This window comes from Pristiophorus japonicus, chromosome 10 (genome assembly GCF_044704955.1).
Source record: "Pristiophorus japonicus isolate sPriJap1 chromosome 10, sPriJap1.hap1, whole genome shotgun sequence".
Classification (NCBI taxonomy): domain Eukaryota; kingdom Metazoa; phylum Chordata; class Chondrichthyes; family Pristiophoridae; genus Pristiophorus; species Pristiophorus japonicus.
Window position 1 is genome coordinate 121,982,362 of NC_091986.1, and position 13,579 is coordinate 121,995,940.

General features: G+C 45.5%; 1 long non-coding RNA gene across 1 annotated transcript in view; it reads right to left on the bottom strand.

The window, feature by feature from the left end:
- LOC139274791 (uncharacterized) overlaps window positions 1-13,579 on the bottom strand; it is a 47,045-nt gene that overhangs the window by 12,448 nt on the left and 21,018 nt on the right. Inside the window, exon 2 of the long non-coding RNA XR_011595606.1 lies at window positions 9,444-9,593. This is a non-coding gene — a long non-coding RNA (uncharacterized lncRNA). The remainder of the gene's footprint in view (window positions 1-9,443; window positions 9,594-13,579) is intronic.

Here is a 13,579-nt window from a genome sequence, read left to right on the forward strand (position 1 = left end):
GACTCTCGCTGGTTCACCCCAACCTGCATGATCAGGTGGAAAGCAGGCGGTAGCAACAAAATGTAAACGATGGTCGTGCCACTGTGTCACGGGAAATTGATCTGAATGACTCTGTGTATGTGCTAAACTATAGACATGATCCCAAGTGGATCGCGGGCACGGTGATAGCTAAAGAAGGGAATAGGGTGTTTGTAGTCAAACTAGACAATGGACAAATTTGCAGAAAGCACCTGGATCAAACGAGGCTGCAGTTTACAGACTGCCCTGAACAACCCACAGCAGACACCACCTTTTTCGAGCCCACAAAACACACCCAATACCTAAAGGATCAACGACACCATGCCGGATCAGGAAATCAAATCCATCATGCCCAACAGCCCAGCAAGGCCAGGCTCACCTAGCAGCCCTACAAGGTCAACAACATGCCAGCCCAGCGAGGGCACAGCCAACACACCAGAACAAACATTTGTACCGAGGTGGTCCACCAGGGAAAGAAAGGTTCCCGACAGCCTCACCTTGTAAATAGTTTTCACTTTGACTTTGGAGGGGGGAGTGATGTTGTGTATCTGTAAAGCATGCACTCCCATGTTCCACCACCAGGGAGCTCATCCCCTGAAGTCACAAGGGATCCCAGCATCCCTTGGGAGCGCTGTATATAAACCGGCCCCCAAGGCCTCTTCCTCTGGAGTGTCCTATTAAAAACTGAAGTCACTGTTACTTTAACCTCCCTGTGTGCAGCCTCATCTGTGTTAGGAACACAAAAGTTAGATCATCTTGAACAATGCAATATTCCACTATAGTGCCTCTGACATGTTTTCCTTTTTCCTCAAACAAGGATTCCCCTCCACCATGGTTAGCATGGCCCTCGACCGTGTCCGTTCTATTTCCCGCACATCTGCTCTCATCCCTTCCCCTCTGTCCCAGAACATGACAGGGTTCCCAATGTCCTCTCCTTTCACTGCACCAGCCTCCACGTTCAACTGATCATCCTCCGCTATATCCGTCCCCTCCAGCGAGATCCCACCACCAATCACATCTTCGCCTCACCTTCCCTCTTAGCATTCTGAAGGGACCGCTCCTTCCGCGACACCCTGGTTCACTCCCCAATCACCCCCAGCATCTTCTCCCCTTCCCACGGCACCTTCCCGTGCAAGCGCAGGATGCAACACCTGCCCTTTTACCTCCTCCTTTCCCATGGTCTAGGATCCGAAACATTCCTTCCAGATGAAACAATGATTTACTTGTACTTCTTTCAATTTAGTATACTGTATTGGCTGTACACGATGTGGTCTCCTCTACAATGGGGAGACCAAATGGAGATTGTGTGACTGCTGTGCAGAACATTTCCATTCAGTCTGTAAGCATGGCCCCAGGCATCCGGTCTCCTGTCACTTTAATTCTCCGCTCCACTCCCACTCTGACTTCTCCATCCTCGGCCTCCGACACTGTTCCAATGAAGCTCAATGCAAGCTCGAGGAACAGCACCTCATCTTTCGTTTAGGTACTTTACAGCCTTCTGGACTCAACGTCGAGTTCTACAATTTCGGACTATAAATTCTGCCCAGATCTTTTTCCCTTTTCTCCCTTTTTTTTTACAAACCCTGTCTTTTTTTCTCTTTCTCATGGCAGCTAGTGATGATTCCACCCTCCACACCCCATCGAGACTCATCTTTTGTTTCCTAACTTGTGCCATTACCATCTCATTTTTGCCCGTCATCCCTTTTGTCTCTTAAATCACTCCCACCTTTCACCCTATCACAGACCTTCCCTTTTGTTCCTTCCTACCCTCCCCCTTTCAGTGCCCCTGCACTTCCTTAAGAATCTGTTACATCTCAAACTTTTCCAGCTCTGGTGAAAGGTTACAGACCTGAAACGTTAACTCTGTTCTTCTCCACAGATGCTGCCTGACCTGCTGAGATTTCTTGCATTTTCTGTTTTTATTTCAGACTCCAGCATCTGCAGTATTTGTAGGTATGGTGTAGTGCGTGGCTCACTTGACTCTCAAATAGCAGCAATCCATATCTCCTGAATCTTTTCTTCCAGTTTTCAAAAATTTCTACTACAGGTGCACCTGGTACATGCAGCCAAACAAGGTGGCAGAGCCTTGCACCAAGGCAGAGAAGAAGATGCCATAGTAGTTTGACCTGCCAGTTCTATGTGAGGAAATTAACATCAGGAAACAAATACACCAGGTATCTGTGGCAGCAAACTTACCAGAAATTTAAGTTGTGCCATGTGGAAAGAGGTGGCATTGGACTGAGTGTCAACTCACTCACACCAGGACTGCAGACCAGTGCTGCAAGAAGTTCAATGACTTTACCAGGGAAGTGCCTTCTTATGGCACCTTGGCATCAGTAGACCCTTCACCCTCTAAAAGTCCTTGTACAACTATCCTTCACAATGTACTTTGTTTAAGGCTGGCTACAACTCAAGACCTTGCACGTAACTAACCAGTTCCCATCATAGCAATTACTTACATGAACAACCGTAAAACTCCTTCCTCCACTTTAGCAGGCTAATACCTCACTTCTCTTACTTCAGCTCTCCCATGACACTAGGCACACACTGTTCAACTGCTAATCTTCCCCTTATTTGCGAAAATTTCTTGCTGGAGAATTTAGTGCACAATGCCCATCAGAGGCAAATAACTGGAGGGGCATCCCTTCCTTTAAATACCTCATAGTCTATGAGGAGAAGGCCGTGGAACTCATGGGGAGACATTTTGCTCTTGGGGACATGATGTATCAGTGGCATGTTGCCTGTCCCTGGTTAGTGACTAAACACCTACACTGTCATCGTGGGATCCCTGTGAAACAAAACAAAGATTCCATCTTCTATCCCCTTTTCTGTCCCCTTAATCCTTAGTGTGTTATGCTCACCCATCTTAGCTACTTGTTTTGTTTCCTGTAGATTTACCACAGCAATGACAAGCACAGGAGGAGGAAGCTGATGATGATGATGAGGAAGAGCAGAGTCACAACTATCTTCCAGTTAAGCATGATGATGATGGGAAGACTAGATGGGAGATGAAGTCGAACTAAAGCCAATCCATGAGTTCTAGCAGAGACCTCCTGCACCATGTGCCTTTACCACATGTTCCTCCGCCCCAACCTCCTCAAATTCAACACTGAATCATTTGATTTTTCATTCTGCAATACTTTCATCCAAGGGAAGTAGATAGCGTTATTGAGTATATGGTGCTGGGTAATCCACAGAGCATTGAGAAGCTGGAAGATTGGCAAGTGGGTGAGGATGTCCCACCTTCCCAATGGAGTCCGAGGAAAATGCTGCATGTGGCCTCGGAATTGTGGGACCAAGAACTCATGGGTATTCACCTGAAAATAGGGATATTGGAGAAATCGTACCTATGTACAAGCTCTCAGGTCAACATCAAAACATGTGCGGCAACTGACAAACTTGGTTCTTGAATCCACAGCTCTTATTGGCTGCAACATCAGGGAGATTCATTAGAATCTGGAGCCGACCCCCAGCTAAGAAATGGTTAGAGACCAGTCGGTGTTTCCATCTCCACAGAAACATATTTTGCAGCTCTGGTGGCAGTAGGAGAGAGAATAGACTGGTCCGCAACCCTGGGCGATACAAGTTGGGGGCAGTCATTTGGAGCAGTCAAAGGGATCCTAATTTTCTGTCAGGTAAAGTTCTTTGGAGACAATTTTCTGCCACTCGCTTGTGGGTTTTCCAACTTAATGGCTCTGAACTCATGTTGGCTGCTCCAAAGTGTTGCTTCCCTCTGCTCCCTACCAAAAGTACACTTGCTAGAAGGCCCTTGATGAGCAGCAGCATTGACTGATTTCATGCCCCCAAACTATTCAGCCCCTGTGGGGAACACATCGAGCACATGTTAATCAGTGCGACCCAGAAATGCACATGGGTTGTCTACTAATTCAAAATGTGTGCATTGGGCTTTGTCCACTGCCTGTCTGTTTACCACATGGACACGAACATTGGCACCATATACTGAAGCTAGCTGACAGGCAAGTGAGTGAACCAACATAAGAACATAAGAACATAAGAATTAGGAACAGGAGTAGGCCATCTAGCCCCTCAAGCCTACTCCGCCATTCAACAAGATCATGGCTTGTTCCTGATTGCCCAGCTAGCTGCTGCAATCTTCAACCAGAACTGTCTTCACTCTAATGTCCACGCAACCCAGTAGATTACTTCCAATTTGGGTTTTACACGAATCACTGCTCCAATGGATTTGCAAATCAGCTGACATAGAAACATAGAAACATAGAAAATAGGTGCAGGAGTAGGCCATTCGGCCCTTCGAGCCTGCACCGGCATTCAACAAGATCATGGCTGATCACCCACCCCAGCACCTCCACCGCACGCCCCCTCCACACACCCCCGACCCCCCCAGCCCCAAGGACCACATCCAGCTCCCTCCCGAACACATCCAATGAACTGGCATCAACAACTCTCCACGGCAGGGAACTCCGCAGGCCAACAACTCCCAGAGTGAAGAAGTCTCTCCCAATCCCAGCCCCAAACAGCCCACCCCCCATCCCAAGAATGTGCCACCCCCCGGCTCCGGACCCACCCAACACCGGGAACACTCCCCCCGCACCCAACCCGCCCCGTCCTGTCAGAATCCTTCCCAAATGCCGAACACCCCCGGATGTCGAGCCCCCAGCCCCGGTCATCCCGGAGCCACGCCCCCGCGACGCCAACCACACCACATCCACCAACCGCCATCTGCGCAGTCAACCCGTCCACCCCACTCTGTACACTCCCCGCACCGAGGCACAGAGCCCCCAGGCCCGCCCCTCCAACACACTTCGCCCCCCCAGATCTTCGCTGCAATGTGGCCCCTCCGGTCCCCCACCCTCGGTTTCTTTGCCCCCCACCTCCACCACTCTCCCCTCCATCCCCCGCCCCCGTCTCCCATCATCTTCCCTCTGCCTCCTCGCACAGGCTCCCATCTTGAGGGCGGTAACCTTCTGGGGCAGGGAATTTTAGCCCCCAGCGTGGAAGTCCTGCTCCCGCCGCAGAATTGGCCTTACCACTCCTCAATGGAAGCGGAATGCAATTTCCCACACTCCATTTCCTTTGGGGGCAGTTACCGGGGCACGACTGGATGCTCCTGTGACAGTTTGAACTGGTGATCTCCACTCTCTGTCCTGTGACAGTTGGAACTGACCCAGGAAACTGTCATATAACTACCTCTCCAGAGCTAATGCTAAAATGTTTCCATTGTTGTAAAAGCGATGCACCTCACTGCATGGAAATTTAGGGCATACACTTCTGACAGTGGAGCCCTTGCTCATTGCTGCAATACTTATGTGAGGCACTCACATCCTGGAGTGGGGCTTAAAACCACAACCTTCTGGCTTAGAACCCAGGGGGCGATTAACTAAGCCATGCTGATGATTCGGGGATGCAATTCTTCATATTTAAATGAAAGAAGTGAACAGATTTTAACATACAGCTGTAATTCAACGATTCTCTGTATTCAAAACTGAAGATTCAAGGAGGCATTGTTTTTGTGTTAAATGAGAGCCACATATAGAATTCTGCTCTACTGAATCCTCTTGTGGGCATTTGTTCACAAAATTCTGATTACAACTTCAAAAACACTGACACTAATAATGTTGTCAGGACAAAACCTGCCCAAAAACTTATCCATTAAAATTCATTTTTGTTTATTGAAATGCTATTTACAGCTGTTACTTCATGACTATGGGAGAAAATGAAATGTCCTCCCTATCTTATTTCATGTGACTCAAAGCCTGCAACTCATTAGACTGATTACAGTAAGTGCATTTCAACATCACTTCGTATCACTAGTAGGTGGGTTTATTCTTCCAGAGCAAGACCTCTGCTCACCCCTCCCTGGTGGGATCCTGGCAGCATTCCCACTGTCAAGAGAGAGCCTGGCGGAAAAATCCCAGTGATGCTGCAATGGGACTCCATTTTCAGATAGAAAGATTGAAACAATGACCAAATTATATTATACTGTTATGGTTAATAACACAAAGGTTTAGTGCAAGTTTACTGCTGAGATCATAACGTTAGACTGTTAGAGAATTCAGGATGACCAAGGCTGGGAACTCAACATTCAGGGGTATTCAACATTCACGAAGGATAGACAGAAAGGAAAAGGAGGTGGGGTGGCGTTGCTGGTTAAAGAGGAAATTAACGCAATAGTAAGGACATTAGCCTGGATGATGTGGAATCGGTATGGGTGGAGCTACGGAATACCAAAGGGCAAAAAACGCTAGTGAGAGTTGTGTACAGACCACCAAACAGCAGTAGTGAGGTTGGGGACAGCATCAAACAAGAAATTAGGGATGCGTGCAATAAAGGTACAGCAGTTATCATGGTGACTTTAATCTACATATGGATTGGGCTAACCAAACTGATAGCAATGCGGTGGAGGAGGATGTCCGGAGTGTATTAGGGATGGTTTTTTAGACCAATATGTCGAGGAACCAACTAGAGGGCTGGCCATCCTAGACTGGGTGGTGTGTAATGAGAAAGGACTAATTACAATCTTGTTGTGCGAGGCCCCTTGTGGAAGAGTGACCATAATGGTAGAATTCTTTATTAAGATGGAGAGTGACACAGTTAATTCAGAGACAAGGGTCCTGAACTTAAGGAAAGGTATCTTCAATGGTATGAGACATGAATTGGCTAGAATAGACTGGCGAGTGATACTTAAAGTGTTGACGGTGGATAGGCAATGGCAAACATTTAAAGATCACATGGATGAGCTTCAACAATTGTACATCCCTGTATGGAGTAAAAATGAAATGGGGAAGGTGGCTCAACCGTGGCTAACAAGGGAAATTAAGGATAATGTTAAATCCAAGGAAAAGGCATATAAATTGGCCTGAAAAAGCAGCAAACCTGAGGACTAGGAGAATTTTATAATTCAGCAGAGAAGGACAAAGGGGTTAATTAGGAGGGGAAAATAGTATGAGAGGAAGCTTGCTATGAATATAAAAACTGACTGCAAAAGCTTCTATAGATATGTGAAGAGAAAAAGATTAGTGAAGACAAATGTAGGTCCCTTGCAGTCAGATTCAGGTGAATTTATAATGGGGAACAAAGAAATGGTGGACCAGTTAAACAAATACTTTGGTTCTGTCTTCACGAAGGAAGACACAAATAACCTTCCCGAAATACTAGGGGACCGAGGGTCCAGTGAGAAGGAGGAACTGAAAGAAATCCTTAATAGGCGGGAAATTGTGTTCGGTAAATTGATGGGATTGAAGGCCAATAAATCCCCGGGGCCTGATAGTCTGCATCCCAGAGTACGTAAGGAAGTGGCCCGAGAAATAGTGGATGCATTGGTGATCATTTTCCAACAGTCTATCGACTCTGGAACAGTCTGGATCAGTTCCTATGGACTGGAGGGTAGCTAATGTAATACCACTTTTTAAGAAAGGAGGAAGAGAGAAAATGGGTAATGATAGACCGGTTAGCCTGACATCAGTAGTGGGGAAAATGTTGGAATCAATTTGTAAAGATGAAATAGCAGCGCATTTGGAAAGCAGTGACGGGATTGGTCCAAGTCAGCATGGATTTATGAAAGGAAATCATGCTTGACAAATCTTCTGGAATTTTTTGAGGATGTAACTGGTAGAGTGGACAAGGGAGAACCAGTGGATGTGTTGTATTTGGACTTTCAAAAGGCTTTTGACAAGGTCCCACACAAGAGATTGGTGTGCAAAATTAAAGCACATGGTATTGGGGGTAATGTACTGATGTGGATAGAGAATTGGTTGGCAGACAGGAAGCAGAGAGTCAGGATAAATGGGTCCTTTTCAGAATGGCAGGCAGTGACTAGTGGGGTGCCGCAGGGCTCAGTGCTGGGACCCTAGCTATTTAAAATATACATTAATGATTTAGATGACGGAATTGAGTGTAATATCTCCAAGTTTGCAGATGACACTAAGCTGGGTGATGGTGTGAGCTGTGAGTGGGACGTTAAGATGCTGCAGGGTGACTTGGACAGGTTAGGTGAGTGGGAAAACGCATGGCAGATGCAGTATAATGTGGATAAATGTCAGGTTATCCACTTTGATGGCAAAAGCACGAAGGCAGAATATTCTCTGAATGGCGGCAGATTAGTAAAGGGGGAGGTGCAACGAGACCTGGGTGTCATGGTACATCATTCATTGTAAGTTTGCATGCAGGTACAGCAGGCGGTGAAGAAGGCAAATGGTATGTTGGCCTTCATAGCTAGGGGATTTGAGTATAGAAGCAGGGAGGTATCACTGCAGTTGTACAGCGCCTTAGTGAGGCCTCACCTGGAATATTGTGTTCAGTTTTGGTCTCCTAAACTGAGGAAGGACGTTCTTGCTATTGTGGGAGTGCAGTGAAGGTTCACCAGACTGATTCCCAGGATGGCAGGACTGATATATGATGAGAGACTGGATCGTCTGGGCCTGTATTCGCTGGACTTTAGAAGGATGAGAGGGGATCTCATAGAATCATATATAGAATGAATCCTTTGACTCATTTTTACCGAGAGGGTAATTGATACCAGCTGTAATGCCTCAACTACATCAGTTAAATTCAGAGGTGCAAATTTATTAGAACCTCTTTAATTTGAATTTCAGTGAATTGTCATAATCTATCAATAGAAAACCTGATAATCTTACATTTGTTATAATGGAAGGGAAGTTCCTCAGCCACTCCATCAGACTCCTGGATTAAATGGAGCAAGAGTCTGGAGAACTATTTTCTAATTTCACAGAATTATTGCATTGGTGAAAATACATTAAATGATGCAACTGTTATGAAATGGAATGCTTCAATCACAGATTAACCTTTTATTTCATTAAATAGTGGCAATACACCATAAAGTTGCTGCATTTAAGATATTCAAGTCTCCTTATATATTGGACATAGACCAATCTGTTTAAACCTGCAGTAGAACAACTTTCATTAACGTATACCTTGGGATTAGATTGGATCTAAGCACATTTATGCTGAACTATACAGCACTGAAACATATCAGCAGAGATATCAGAACAACTAATTTTTTGAAATATACTGTGTGAGAGAGCAGCATTAAAATATAATTATTAATATTTATATTATTATTTTGAAAAAGAGCAAAGAGACAGACTGAGGTGGCTAGTAAATGAGCAACCAGATACTTGAGTCGAATTGACTCCTCCATAGATTACTTAAAGGGGCAGCTCTTTAATTGAGGGCACAACGAGTAAAAAGTTATTTTACATTCATCCTGATAGCCATGTTCCTAAAGGTCTTTGTACAAAAAACTTTGCTTTCATTTTCAATTTTTTTAAACTGGGAAATTATCCACGGCAAAGGTAAATTTGGAGGGGGAAGGGAGGGTACCGGAGCCAATCGTGTGGGGGAGGGGAGTCCAAAGCAGGAGAAGCCTTGGTTTATTTTGGGGGCCTGGCCCACAAGGAGACGTTTAAAAAATAAAAATAACTTACCATCTCAGCCTATATCTGGGTCTGCTGTTCCTTGGCGCCGGGTTTCCTGGTGAAGTTGGCACAAGGCGCCAACCTCATAACACAAAAACCTTTCGATTTCCAAGTCTCCATTTAATTTTTGATGGTCCTTTGTATTTTCCCCCAAGGTCTCTAAATAATACGAGCAAATAAATGTCAGGTCAATTTTTAGCTTCTGACTTTTCTGCATTGTGAAATTCTTAATTCGTCATTCCTGCAAGATTGGAAGGTACTCACTTTTCTGCTCATCTTTAGCATCCGCTAATCATACTTGCAGGTACTCCTCCAAATTGTAAATTTCTCCTATGTGAACCTGATCAATCAGCACGTACTTGGACTGATCATTAGTTTCATACTTTGCAAGCAGCTAACGTGCTCCTCCCCCACGCACCCCACCCCGCCGCCTCCCCCTCCCACCCCCCCACCGCATTGTTACCTCTGGAGTCCCCCAATAATCTCTCCTTGGCTCCCTCCTATTTCTCTCCTACTTGTTGCCCCTTGGCGACATCATTCGAAAATACAGCGGCAGTTTCCATATGTACACTGATGACATCTAGCTCTACCTCAATACCACTTTTTTTGACCCGTCCACGGTTTCTAAATTGTCAGACTGCTTGTCCAACATCCAGTTCTGGATGAGCATAAATTTTCTCCAATTGAATATTGGGAAGACCGAAGCCATTGTTTTCAGTTGCCACCTCAAACTCCATTTCCTAGCCACTGACTCCATCCCTCTCCCTAACTTCTGTTTGAGACTGAACCAGACTATTCGCAACCTTGGTGTCATATTTGATCTCGAAATGAGCTTTCGACCACATAGCCGCAGCATAACTAAGACTGCCTATTTCCACCTCTGTAACATCACCAGTCTCCACCCTTGCCTCAGCTCATCTGCTGCTGAAGCCATCATCCATGCCTTTGTTACCTCTAGACTTGACTATTCCAATGCACTCTTGACTGGTCTTCCACATTCTACCCTACATAGAAACATAGAAACATAGAAAATAGGTGCAGGAGTAGGCCATTCGGCCTTTCGAGCCTGCACCGCCATTCAATGAGTTCATGGCTGAACATGCAACTTCAGTACCCCATTCCTGCTTTCTCGCCATATCCCTTGATCCCTCTAGTAGTAAGGACTACATCTAACTCCTTTTTGAATATATTTAGTGAATTGGCCTCAACAGCTTTCTGTGGTAGAGAATTCCACAGGTTCACCACTCTCTGGGTGAAGAAGTTTCTCCTCATCTCGGTCCTAAATGGCTTACCACTTATCCTTAGACTGTGATCCCTGGTTCTGGACTTCCCCAACATTGGGAACATTCTTCCTGCATCTAACCTGTCTAAACCCATCAGAATTTTCAACGTTTCTATGAGATCCCCTCTCATTCTTCTGAACTCCAGTGAATACAAGCCCAGTTGATCCAATCTTTCTTGATATGTCAGTCCCACCATCCCGGGAATCAGTCTGGTGAACCTGCGCTGCACTCCCTCAATAGCAAGAATGTCCTTCCTCAAGTTAGGAGACCAAAACTGTACACAATACTCCAGGTGTGGCCTCACCAAGGCCCTGTACAACTGTAGTAACACCTCCTTGCCCCTGTACTCAAATCCCCTCGCTATGAAGGCCAACATGCCATTTGCTTTCTTAACCGTCTGCTGTACCTGCATGCCCACCTTCAATGACTGATATACCATGACACCCAGATCTCGTTGCACCTCCCCTTTTCCTAATCTGTCACCATTCAGATAATAGTCTGTCTCTCTGTTTTTACCACCAAAGTGGATAACCTCACATTTATCCACATTATACTTCATCTGCCATGCTTTTGCCCACTCACCTAACCTATCCAAGTCACTCTGCAGCCTCATAGCATCGTCCTCGCAGCTCACACTGCCACCCAACTTAGTGTCATCCGCAAATTTGGAGATACTACATTTAATCCCCTTGTCTAAATCATTAATGTACAATGTAACTAGAGGTGATTCAAAACTCGGCTGCACGTGTCCTAACTCGCACCAAGTCCCATTCACCCATCACCCCTGTGCTCACTGACCTACATTGGCTCCCGGTTAAGCCACGCCTCGATTTCCAAATTCTCATCCTTATTTTCAAATCCCTCTATGGCCTCGCCCCTCCCTATCTCTGTAATCTCCTCCAGCCACACAACCCCCGCGATATCTGTGCTCCCCTAATTCTGGCCTCTTGAGCATCCCTGATTATAATCGCTCAACCATTGTTCGCCGTGCCTTCTGTTGCCTCGGCCCAAGCTCTTGAACTGCCTGCCTAAACCTCTCCGCCTCTATACCTTTCTTTCCTCCTTCAAGACGCTCCTTAAAACCTACCTCTTTGACCAAGTTTTTGATCACCTGTGCTAATTTCTACTTATGGAGCTCGATGTCAAATTTTTTATCTCATAATCCTCCTGTGAAGCACCTTGGGACATTTCACCACATTAAATGAGCTATATAAATACAAGTTGTTGTTGTTGTTTATTGCAAATTGGCCATAATTCCAGTTGTGCAACAAGGAAATCAGAAGGCTCCAGCATCGGTTGGGCATATTGAAAACAAATCCTAGTTTTCAGGCCACGTCGGCCTGTTTAATAAGTAGGATGACATTTCCAGGACAAGAGGATGACCCACTAATCAAGCCTGCTGTCCTGCTGCCTGGCTGCCAAATTGCTATGTACATGGCTCAGAAATACCAAGGACTTGGAAGGACATCAAGGAAAAATTCCATGACTTGAGAAAGACTGAAAAGGTAAGGTACCCATGGAACTGCAAATTCCGCCCACATTAATATGGACTGCAAAGCCCAATTTGCATATGACAACCTAAAGCAATGCAAAATAGATGCTGTATTCACACAGAACACGGATATCCTACGGAATATTTTAAAAAGTTGTCTCATGACATTTGCATGCCATAGCAGTATTGAGAACCTAATGTAGCATGACTTTTGCTGAACTCAGCCTCTGCTAATGCTCATTCATGTCATATTTTTCCAGAAAAAAACAATTTGCAACCTGAGGGGTATTACAGTAATCTGAGCATGGAATCCATTAAAAAGTAGTTATAGGTAATTGTCAGAAAATTATGTCTATTCTGTCCTTTGTGAGATCAGGGGCATCCTGAGGAGGTGCCCTTCAGTAGTACCCTGCTTCCAGAGGCACAAGAGCAGTTGAATGACAAAAATGTAGGTGAAAGCTGTGATCCAACACCAGGCCTCGAACATGGGCTTCTATGTTCACCTCAAAAATCAGACACCCTGGCAACTCTCAAAAAAGCATAATCCTGGCATGGATGGAGGTACATCAGGGGTAGTCACAACTCCAGCCAAGTGGCACTCGGAATAAGAACATCAGAACATAAGACATAGGAGCAGTAGTAGGCCATACAGCCCCTTGAGTCTGCTCTGCCAGTCAATAAGATCGTGGTTGTTCCTCGACCTCAATCCCACTTTCCCGCCCTATCCCCATAATTCCCTTAGTATCCAAAAATCTATTGACCGCTGTCTTGAATACACTCAACTTCTGAGCATTCAAAGCCCTCTGTGGTAAAGAATTCGAAAGATTCACAACCCTCTGAGTGAAGAAATGTATCCTCTGCTTAGTCCTAAATCGCCGAAGCATTATCCTGAGACTATGTCCCCTAGTTCTTGACTTTCTAGCCAGGGGAAACAGCCTCTCAGCACCTATCCTGTCAACTCCTCTCAGAAACATTTGGCCGAGAAATTCATGGGACTCAGCGGCCATTATTTTAGCGAGGGCTTTGGCCTTATATATGTAAATCAGCAGAGCAAGGTGTCAATTGGGGTGCAATGCTGACTTGATGCCACAACTGCAAACTTCAACCTCTTTGCTGACTTTAACACTGGGTCCTAAGCATGCTCAGAAAAGTGAGCATGCAGCAGACTTCAGAGATGCTGTCAGCGCATCTTAAAGGGACATCTTTCAGCTAAGTTTGCATTTAAGCTTTTGGACTGTATTTTTAAATATTTTATTGAAGTATGGCTGGAGCTGCGGAATACCAAAGGGCAGAAAACGCTAGTGGGAGTTGTGTAAAGACCAACAAACAGTAGTAGTGAGGTTGGAGACAGCATCAAACCGGAAATTAAG